General features: G+C 46.0%; 2 pseudogenes; one reads left to right on the top strand and one right to left on the bottom strand.

Annotated features, from left to right (window-relative positions):
- Positions 1-1766: 1766 nt before the first annotated feature.
- On the bottom strand, positions 1767-4501 carry LOC134729166 (fascin-like; annotated as a pseudogene).
- A 3875-nt stretch (positions 4502-8376) lies between these two features.
- LOC134729173 (heterogeneous nuclear ribonucleoprotein L-like) lies at positions 8377-9898 on the top strand (annotated as a pseudogene).
- The last annotated feature ends 1082 nt before the right edge of the window (positions 9899-10980 follow it).

The following is a 10980-nucleotide window of genomic DNA, read 5'->3' as shown; positions in this document are numbered from 1 at the left end:
AAGCAATGTAAATTTTTAAGAAAAAATTACAAAATTAGAATAAGAATAGCAAAAATTTAATAAGCTAAAAGGTGTTTGCACTTCAATTACTTTTTTTGTTCTACTTTAAACAAGTAAAAATTTAGAATTATAATTGACTTCTTATGATCATAATTTATACAAAGAAGACAATGTATAGAAACTCCAGTTAGTAGAATAATAATCAAAGGGTCCTGGACTTGTATCAAAATATTGGCCAAATAATTTACATTTCTGGTTTTTTTTAACCCCATGATCCTCCTCCTTAACTCACTTTTCAGATTAACTATCAAAAAACTGGTCTCAATTATATTTGAATAGAAGTTTTCTACTCTATTGTTCTCTAACTTGACCATGTTCAGTACCCTTAATTAAAATATATAATTCTTTAGTAAATAGTTTTCTTAGATGTTTTCTTTCTAACTGGTTAGATGAAAGCTACCCAATAATGGTCAGGTTGAATAGTCGTGGGGTAGGCTCAGTGTTGGTCTGTGGAACGCTGCTGTAGGTCTCCACAAACCTAAGACACAGAGACGCACCCTTAGAATTATCTACTTAACAGTAGAACTGTGACTGAACCTGAGGCTTGCCTGACTCCATACTTCTTGGTGTTATTCACAGCACCACAGCCTAATTTTGCTTGTTTCTTTATTTGAAGAAATCTTGAAAAAGAATTGCATTCTTTGATTTTTCTAGTTAATTAAAAATTTCATTGGAATCAGCAATATCTTACTGTGATGGCAATTGTATCTCCTAAAAAATCACAGTGGAGATAGATTTGGAATAAATATATCCAAATATTTAAGTAGTACATTCTCAAATATCTGAATAGTATATTCTATAAATTTTGTCTGCAGGCTTAGAAATAACCTTAATATAATGTTAATAAAAATCAAACTAGCTATTCAAAATATACTCGTGGCATTGGCTATTTGGGGGTAATTTTCAGCAACCATCAACGTCTGTATTCATATATTTATGTGATGGTATTGTTATTTCTGCAGTCTTGGTCAACAAAATTTACTCATGTTTGATATAATTTCCACATACCCATAGCATGTCTTTGGAAGTAATGCAGTGCTTGAAATTTAAGGAAAAAAATATCTGGTTAGGATTCCAAAATGTAAATCATTGAATAAAATAGTGCCATTTACTTTTAAGATGAGGACAGTATTTTGATGGGAGGACATAGGTGATTTTGTGAACAACAAAATAATCTTGAAGCCACATACATATGGTAAATGTTTACACTTAGGACTATGTGGGAATGGCAGCAGTCATTTCTAATAAATAACCTGTGAAAATCAATAGGTCAGTTCCAAAAACACCTCCTGCTTGTTCATGGCATAAAGCCAAAGCTCCACTATATGAATATTACATATGCTTTTGACAAAACATCTAGTCTTACACCAGACACAATATTCTAGTTTCCTGAAGAGGTAACTTTATTAAAGCATGTGCTAAGTAAACTATAAGATTCATATTAGAAACTTTAGTCCTATAGCTGTTTCTATTTATTTGGAGTTGAAAAAAATGGCATTATTGTACATGTACCTGCTTCATAGTTAAAAAAAAAAAAAAGGAAGGGGGCAAAATAAATAAATCACACTCTCAAAGCATCAAGGAAATTTATAGTGGAATTATGAATCATATCATTGCAGGGTCATTTTCCTTTATATCATGATATCATATGAGACCAATGTCAAATGGAATAGGTAAAAAATGGACAAAAAGTTTTTTTTTGGGGGGGAGCTGCAGACTGAGTTATTTTATTTCACTATTTCCAGTTTGAAGCTACTATCATGGGCGTTTGGAGTTATACAAATGACACTTACAAAAAATAAAAGACCAAGACACCCAGAGTGAGATGCATGTCGGGGACGGGGGAGGCTGGCAGCAGGGGGACCCTGGCGGCTCACCCCAGGGCTCCCCGAGGGGGCGACGCCTGGCTTCATCCACCCAGGAGGCCCAGGAAGCACCAATCACAGCGGGGGCTCTGGCCCAGGCATCCGCAGCCCAGGCCCAGGGCTGGGGCTGGACGGGAAGGACGGAAAGAGGGGGCTGAGATGCACCCCCTGGGGAGGGTGCTGAGACGCCCCACCCAGATCACTCACTACTACAGCCAGGCTTGCCTGGGACGCCTCCAGTAATAATATTTCATTAAAAAAAAAAAATACTGATTTGGTCATTTTCTGCTTCCAGTCAGGCTAGGGTGAAAGGAAAGAGACAGGAGGAAGACGGCCCCCACACCCCTACCCCCCCCCACCACCACCCTGGCAGAACATGCAGCGGGCAGACCCTGTGGCCGTCACACCCTGCCGCTCCAGGGAAGGGAGCCAGGCTGAGCCTCTGCCACGTGGGAGAGGGGCTGTTTCCAGCCACCACCCAAAAAAACACCGAGGCTCAGTCCTCGCCCACCTGACGGCTACCCTTCCCAAGCAGGGGTTTCGGGACAGTGCACCAGGGAGGGCCACTGACAGGCTTGGGACACGTGCCCAGCTCCTGGGGGGCTGGGAGGTGGTGGCTGGGAGGGGCAAGAGATTCCAGTTACTCTACACGCCCAGGGCTCCCAGCCCTCAACCGTCCCTTAGCCGCTTCCAGAGAAATAAGGCTCAGAGCCGTCTGAGGTCAGAAGAAAGAGGTGCCAGACTCGCCCCGTGGCAGACAAGAGGGCAGGGGCATCTGAAATCCCTCCCAGGGCCAGGCCGCAGCCGCTGACCCGAGGGGAGTAGGGAACCAGGGCGGAGGGGAGACTGGGGAGTCCATAGGGGCGACAGGTGGGGGCACCGTTTTCTCTGGGGTTTCCAGTTTGAAAGGCAAGGGGGCTTGCCTCCCGCCCCGGGGAGCCCACCTGGAGGAGAAGGGGTTAGCAGGGAGGGTTGGAAGGAGCCGCCACGTGGGCAGGAACCGGGAAGGACGGGCGGGCCCTAGTACTCCCAGAGCGAGGCGGGGTGCACGGTCTCCGCCGAGGCCTTTAGGACCCCTGCGTGGTCGCCCTTCAGGTAGCGCCCGTCCATCTTGATGGCCTCCTTGTTGTAGTCGCAGAACTCGAAGAAGTCCACAGGAGTGTCGCCGCTGCTGGTGACCGCGGAGTCACTGCCCACCGTCCAGTATTTGCCTGTGGAGTCTTTGATGTTGTAGGTACCATTGTTGAACTCCAGCTGGAAGACGTCATAGCTGCAGCGGTTGGCGTCCAGGGTGCCCCTGACCTTGCGGCAGCCGATGAAGCCGTGCTCCCCGCGCAACACGATGATGGCGCGGTTGATGAACTTCATGAGGAAGAGCTCTGAGTCCCCTGCTGTCTCCACCGAGGCGGCCAGCTGCCCATTCTTCTTAGATGTCACAAACTTGCCATTGGACGCCCGCAGTGTGATGCGCCGGTCACGCCGCTCAATGTGGAAGTAGCAGCTGGCATTCTTGGTGGAGGCGGTGGACTGCACGCCCCCAGTGGCCGTCAGCGTCCAGTACTTGCCCCTGTGGGTACAGAAGGCACACTTGTTGTTGTCGCGGTCGATCTCCAGCTGGAAGGTCTCCTGGTCGGTCTCCTCGTCCTGATTGGCAGACAGGTCCATACCCTGGCGCGTGGACACATTCCTCCCGTTGGCCGCCTGCAGCACGACCTGGGCGCAGCTCTGCTCCAGGGCAAAGAGCTCGTCCTTGCCCACCTTGGTGGCCTTGCCCGCCTTGAGCGTGCCGCTGGGCCCCGACGGCGCCAGGTAACGGCCCTCGCAGTCGCGGAAGGCCACCTTGCCGGAGCGGAACTGCAGCGTGTAGCCAGTGGCCGGCTCGGGGCGCGCCACCAGGCGCCTGTCATGGCGCAGGAAGCGGTGGTCCGCGGTCTGCACGCTGCAGCGCTGGTCCTGGAAGGCGAGGGTGACGAGCGAGTCGACGCCCCAGGGCACGTCGCGGTCCACTGCGATCTCGTCGGCCGGCGGCGCGCTCAGGTGCGCCTAGCGCTTAGGGGTGACGCTGTAGATGTTGACCTGAGGGTGCATGGCGATGTGCACGCTCCACTTCTCGGCGGGGGACACCGTCTGCGCGAAGCACGGCAGGCGGTCCTCCGTGCCGCCGAAGTAGCGCCGGTGCCCCTCGGACTGCAGCGACCAGCGGCCGTCGTCGTGCGCCACGGTGAGGAAGCGGCAGTCGGGACCGGGCACCTCGCGCTCGCAGGTCACATTGCCGTCCTTGTCCGCCGCCAGGTAGCGGCCCAGGTGGCTGCGCAGGCACACGGCCGCGCTGCCCGCCTAGTCAGGGGGCTGCTCCAGCGTCCAGATCTGCTTCTTCTTCAGGCTGCTGGCCGACGCGTTAACCTTGAACCCGAACGCCTCCGCCCTCAGGTACTTGTTGCCGCAGTTGATGAGGCCGAACCGGATCTGCACCGCCTCGGCTGTGCCGTTGGCGGTCATGGTGGCGGTGGACGGGAGGCCGCGGCGCGGCCCCGGGAGGTGGGTGGCGGGTCCTCGCGGCGGCGCCCCTGCTCCTTTGTTCGGCGGCCGGGGCGCGCACGCACCTCCCGCAGCGCTCCACCAAAACGTTTTAAAATCATTTCAGTTAACAGATTTAAACAGAGTTTAGCTATGAAGCAATGAGTAATGGAATACAAACTAGTGAAAAAGATGAACAACTAGGGATTAAATGTTGAGGAAAATTGTTTTCTAATGAATTAATTTTGAATCGATAAGAGACAAAGAATAGGGACTTTTAAATATACAACTTTGGTGACAAAGTATTTGTCTATAAAAGTTTCTTATGTCTAGTGCCTTCCTTACCTCCCCAATATTATTTTATAACTCTCTGATAATTTCTAAAAGATACATATGAGATATTCATACCTTAAAAAGTCACCAATATTTTGAACTAGTATCAAAAATAAAGAAGTATTTGACATAGGTTTATTTACTGGTTTTTACATAAATAAAATACAAATATAAATCACAACAGCAAAGATAATAATTAAAAACTGCATACTCACCTTAGGGTTTTTAAATCAGCTAATTGTTTTTCTTCTACACAAATAGCTAAAAATGTACAGTGAATAAAAATGTACTTAATTTCTCCTTCTTTTTCTATATTTTGATTGGCTAGTGAACTGTCAAAAAGTGATGATGCTGAATTTTTGCTATTTTCTCTCTAAAGTGATGTTCTGAAAGAAATATATATATAATTTGCAGTTGTGAAGAAGCCCTTTTTTTAGTGCTAATTTATTTCCTTTGCGTACTTTGCAGTGGACATACATGTTAAAAATTTAACAGAAAGAAGAGGATAAAATAATCATGACATGAAGCCCTTTTAGAAATTAGCAATGTTCTCTATTAATAATGGTGTGATGATATGCCACTCCATGAGCTCTTGAACCAAGTTATTCATTATTTCTCTGCCACATGGAAGCAGGATATTTGGTCTTTGTCCTAGCTCAATGCAATGCCTATGGTTTTGTTACAGAAACCTTAATTTTGCCTGCTTTTAAGTAAAGCAGTTTTTATGCAAACTTCTCAGAGGGCAGCCAGATAACTTTCAAGCACATTTGAAACACCAGAGGTGACTCTGCCAAGTGCCCCAGAGAAAAATTCAAACTATGATAAAGACACTTCTTCAACCCATCTTTCTAAAGTTGCTGACTCTACAGGTTTATTATAAGCATTAGACGAAACCAGTTAGAGGCATGTGTCAAAGCTTGAATGTGCAGCTCCAGGTTAGAATGTCAGCTTTTCCTTTGGGTTACTGAAGAAGGAGAAAAGCCATTATCCATGCATGAAACAATAATATGGCCAATCAAATGGAAGGCATACATTTGGTAATCCAATCCCAATATTTGCCATTTGCTTTAGTGGGGCTTAAATAGGTCACTTAAGTGGTTTATGCTCCACCTTCTAGAAGTGAGCAGAAAAATATTTTAAATTAATGGTTATTTTACCATCAGCATTTTTTTAAAATTGAAAATGGAACACCGGTTTTATAACTAGTTTCTTCATTTTATTATTTAATGAGGTGGCTAGCCTTGATTTGAAAGGTTTTTTTTAACATGACTAGCTTTCTGACACTCTAATGCCCATTTTCTAAGACTTCTGTGCTGTAAGCTATCTTAAAGGGTAAGTGGTATGTCTTTAAATTCTGATTTTAGAGGAATTCCTAAGTTCTCATTACTTTCACATATTATTTTATCTACTGTGGAATGATAACTTTGTTAACATGAAGCTTTTCAAGCTGTCACTGTATTCCATCGGGTATTTCCGTTGGTTCATCAAAGTGAAATGAAATGAAAATGCAGGAAAAACAAATGAATAGAACACAATTAAGAGTAATTCATTTTGGCCAGGTACGGTGGCTCATGCCTGTACTACCAGCAGTTTGGGAGCTCCGGAGTTGCAGACCAGCCTGGCCAACCTGGTGAAACCCCGTCTCTACTAAAAATACAAAATGTAGCCAGGCGTCATGGTGCACGCCTTCTGGTACTGGAAGGCTGAGGCAGGAGAATCACTTGAACCTGGGAGGTGGAGGTTGCAGTGAGCCGAGATCATGCCACTGCACTCCAGCCTGGGCAACAGAGCGAGATTCCCTCTCAGAAAAAAAAGACTAATTCATTGAAACACCAGTTTGTAAAGCATCAGGGATGCTTTTCTCTTGTTAACTATAACATTGTTGTTGAAAACTCTGCTAAAATTTCACATTCTTTTTTTAAAAAGGTAAATGAATTTTAATAACGTATTATGCATAAAAATTATTTAAAGTTGACATTAATATAAAACTTATTGAGCTACTTTAAAGTTTTTTTCGCTTCCTTTTTAAACTTTTAGGTTTGGGGGTACAAGTGCAGGTTTGTTACATAGGTAAACTTTTGTCATGGGGGTTTGTGGTACAGATTATTTCATCATCCACGTATTGAGCCTAGCACCCATTAGTTATTTTCCCTGATGATCTCCCTTCTCTCTGCCTCCTCTCTCTGAAAGTCCCCAGTGTGTGTTGTTCCCCTCTGTGTGTCCATGTGAGTTCTCATCATTTAGCTCCCACTTACAAGTGAGAACATGCGGTGTTTTTCTCTTCCTATGTTAGTTTGCTAAGGATAATAGCCTCCAGCTCCATCCATGTCCCTGCAAAAGATATGGTCTCTGTTCTTTTTTATGGCTGCATAGTATTCCATGGCATATATGTACCACATTTTCTTGATCCAGTGTGTTACTGATTGCCATTTTGGTTGGTTCCATGTCTTTGCTATTGTGAATAGTGCTGCAGTGTACATATGCATGCATGTGTCTTTATAATAGAATGATTTATATTCCTTTAAGTATATACCCAGTAATGGGATTGCAGGGTCAAATGCTATTTCTGTCTTTAGGCTTTTGAGGAATTGCCACACTGTCTTCCACAATGGATGAACTAACTTACACTCCCACTAACAGTGTATAAGCATTCCTTTTTCTTCACAACTTCACCAGCATCTGTTATTTTTTGACTTTTTAGTAATAGCCATTCTGGTTGGTGTAAGATGGTATCTCATTGTAGTCTTGATTTGTATTTCTCTAATTATCATGAACAGACAGTTTTGAAATTTTTACAATCTTATGAAGACAAATGAATACAGAATTTTCTGAGCTGGGGTACAAATGGCTTTTCTGGGGCAAGATTATAGAGATTAACAAAATGAGATTGGGAGAAATTGAGCTACATTATTGTCAAATTTAGCTTGCTGGGAGTAAAAAACAAAAAAACCAACAAAACTGAAGTCTTGCACTTATTAATAACTATTTCTGGCTTCCTTCCCTCTGCTAAACATGGATTGTCGGATTTCTCTCTGTGAGTTGTCCTCATCCACTACTAGAGTCAGTCAATGGCCCTACACTGTATTCCCTGGCAATGATTTTGCAATGAGTTTCGTTCAGGTTCTTAACACTTTAAGATAACGTCAACATTTTTCCTTAACTTCTCTCTGCTTCCAATGTCTTCCATTTCTAATCCGCCCTGCACACAGAACATTTTATTTATCCTTCTTAAATACAGAAACTACTCTCAATTGTCTACAGGATAAAGCACCAACCTTTTAAACTTTACCAAACTAACTTGGAAAAATAATTTCCTGGGAGAAGCGGCGTCGGCGGCTGGAGCAGAGGCAGCAGCCGGACGAGCAGCAGAGGCTGTCGGGAGCGATGAAGATGGCGGCGGGGGGCGGCAGAGGCGGCGGTGGCGGCTACTAAGGCGGCGGCAGTGAGGGCGGCGGTGCCCCTAAGCGGCTCAAGACTGGCAACGCCGGCGACCAGCACGGAGGCGGCGGCGGTGGCGGTGGAGGAGGCGGGGCGGCGGGGCGGCGGGGCGGCGGGGCGGCGGGGCGGCGGGGCGGCGGGGCGGCGGGGCGGCGGGGGCGGCGGCGGGGAGAACTACCATGACCTGCACAAAACCCCTGCCTCCCCAGTTGTCCACATCAGGGGCCCGATTGACGATGTGGTGGAAGCTGACCTTGTGGAGGCCTTGCAGGAGTTTGCACCCATCAGCTATGGGGTGGTAATGCCTAAAAAGAGACAAGCATTGGTGGAGTTTGAAGATGTGTTGGGGGCTTGCAACGCCGTGAGCTACGCAGCCGACAACCAAATATACATTGCCGGTCACCCAGCTTTTGTCAACTACTCTACCAGCCAGAAGATCTCCCTCCCCGGGGACTCCGATGACTCCCTGAGCGTGAACAGTGTGCTTCTCTTTACCATCCTGAACCCCATTTATTCGATCACCGCGGATGTTCTTTACACTATCTGTAATCCTTGTGGCCCTGTCCAGAGAATTATCATTTTCAAGAAGAATGGAGTTAAGGCGATGGTGGAATCTGACTCTGTTCAAAGTGCCCAGCGGGCCAAGGCCTCTCTCAATGGGGCTGGTATCTATTCTGGCTGTTGCACTCTGAAGATGGAATACGCAAAGCCTACACGCTTGAATGTGTTCAAGAATGATCAGGATACTTGGGACTACACAAACCCCAATCTCAGTGGACAAGGTGACCCTGGCAGCAACCCCAACAAACGCCAGAGGCAGCCCCCTCTCCTGGGAGATCACCCCACAGAATATGGAGGGCCCCACGGTGGGTACCACAGCCATTACCATGATGAGGGCTACGGGCCCCCCCGACCTCACTACGAAGGGAGAAGGATGGGTCCACCAGTCGGGGGTCACTGTCGGGGCCCAAGTCGCTACGGCCCCCAGTATGGGACCCCCCCACCCCCTCCCCCACCACCCGAGTATGGCCCTCACGCCGACAGCCCTGTGCTCATGGTCTATGGCTTGCATCAATCTAAGATGAACTGTGACCTAGTCTTCAATGTCTTCTGCTTGTATGGCAATGTGGAGAAGGTGAAATTCATGAAAAGCAAGCCGGGGGCGCCATGGTGGAGATGGCTGATGGCTACACTGTGGACCGGGTCATTACCCACCTCAACAACAACTTCATGTTTGGGCAGAAGCTGAATGTCTGTGTCTCCAAGCAGCCAGCCATCATGCCCGGTCAGTCACACGGGTTGGAAGATGGGTCTTGCAGTTGCAAAGACTTCAGTGAATCCCGGAACAATCGGTTCTCCACCACAGAGCAGGCAGCCAAGAACCGCATCCAGCACCCCAGCAACATGCTGCACTTCTTCAACGCCCCGCTGGAGGCGACCGAGGAGAACTTCTTTGAGATCTATGATGAGCTGGGAGTGAAGCGGCCATCTTCTGTGAAAGTATTCTCAGGCAAAAGTGAGCGCAGCTCCTCTGGACTGCTGGAATGGGAATCCAAGAGCGATGCCCTGGAGACTCCGGGCTTCCTGAACCATTACCAGATGAAAAACCCAATGGTCCATACCCTTGCACTCTGAAGTTGTGTTTCTCCACCGCTCAGCACGCCTTCTAATTAGGTGCCTAGGAAGAGTCCCATCTGAGCAGGAAGGTATTTCTCTTTCCTTTATGCCATTTTTTGGTTTTTGTTTTTGTTATTTGCAAAAGATCTTGTATTCCTTTTTTTTTTTTTTTTTTAATGCTAGGTTCGTAGAGGCTTAACCTTAATGGAAACGCTGGAAGTCTGCAGGGGGAGGGAGAGGGGAACTGATATCTCCCAAGATTAACCTTCACTTTAAAAAAATTATTGTACATGTGATTTGTTTTTTTTCCTGTTCATACATTTGTGCTGCCCATCTACTCCTGGCACATTTCAATAAAATTGTTTGGAAAATAAACACAGCACTTGCTGGGAAAAAAAAAAAAAGAAAAGAAAAACAATTTCCAATATTTGTTGTCTCAAAGATACTAGAATATACTGATTTATAGCTACTTATTTTTTCCAAACAAATTAGTCCACTATGAATAACCTCCACAGTCTCTTTTTGTTGTTGTTGTTATCTATCTGAATTCTGCCCATTTAAGGTAAACTGATGTCTATAATTACTCCTGCTCAAGAACTTCTAGAGCCTTCTAACATCTGGTAACCAATTCCGTCTTTAAAGTACCTACTACCATGATTTCAGTTTTCTTGACTGTATCCTAACAGAAAAAAATAGTACAAAGGGGTCACAAATGCAGAAGAAAAGCTGGAAAGATAGAATGATTAATATTCACAAATTTTAGAGTAATAGATGGATAGTTTTATTGTAATTGGAAGTGTGGAGGATTTCTGTGAATTGGTATACTTTTTTTTATACTTTAAGTTCTAGGGTACATGTGCACAACGTGCAGGTTTGTTACATATGTATACATGTGCCATGTTGGTGTGCTGCACCCATTAACTTGTCATTTACATTAGATATGTCTCCTAATGCTATCCCTCCCCCCTCCCCCCACCCCACAACAGGCCCCTGTGTGTAATGTTCCCCTTCCTGTGTCCATGTGTTCTCATTGTTCAATTCCCACCTATGAGTGAGAACATGCAGTGTTTGGTTTTTTGTCCTTGCAATAGCTTGCTGAGAATGATGGTTTCCAGCTTCATCCATGTCCCTACAAAGGACATGAACTCAT

This window comes from Pan paniscus, chromosome 16, assembly GCF_029289425.2.
Source record: "Pan paniscus chromosome 16, NHGRI_mPanPan1-v2.0_pri, whole genome shotgun sequence".
In the NCBI taxonomy this organism is placed as follows: domain Eukaryota; kingdom Metazoa; phylum Chordata; class Mammalia; order Primates; family Hominidae; genus Pan; species Pan paniscus.
Note: the sequence above shows the minus strand (reverse complement) of the source record. Positions and strands in the feature narration are given on the sequence as shown.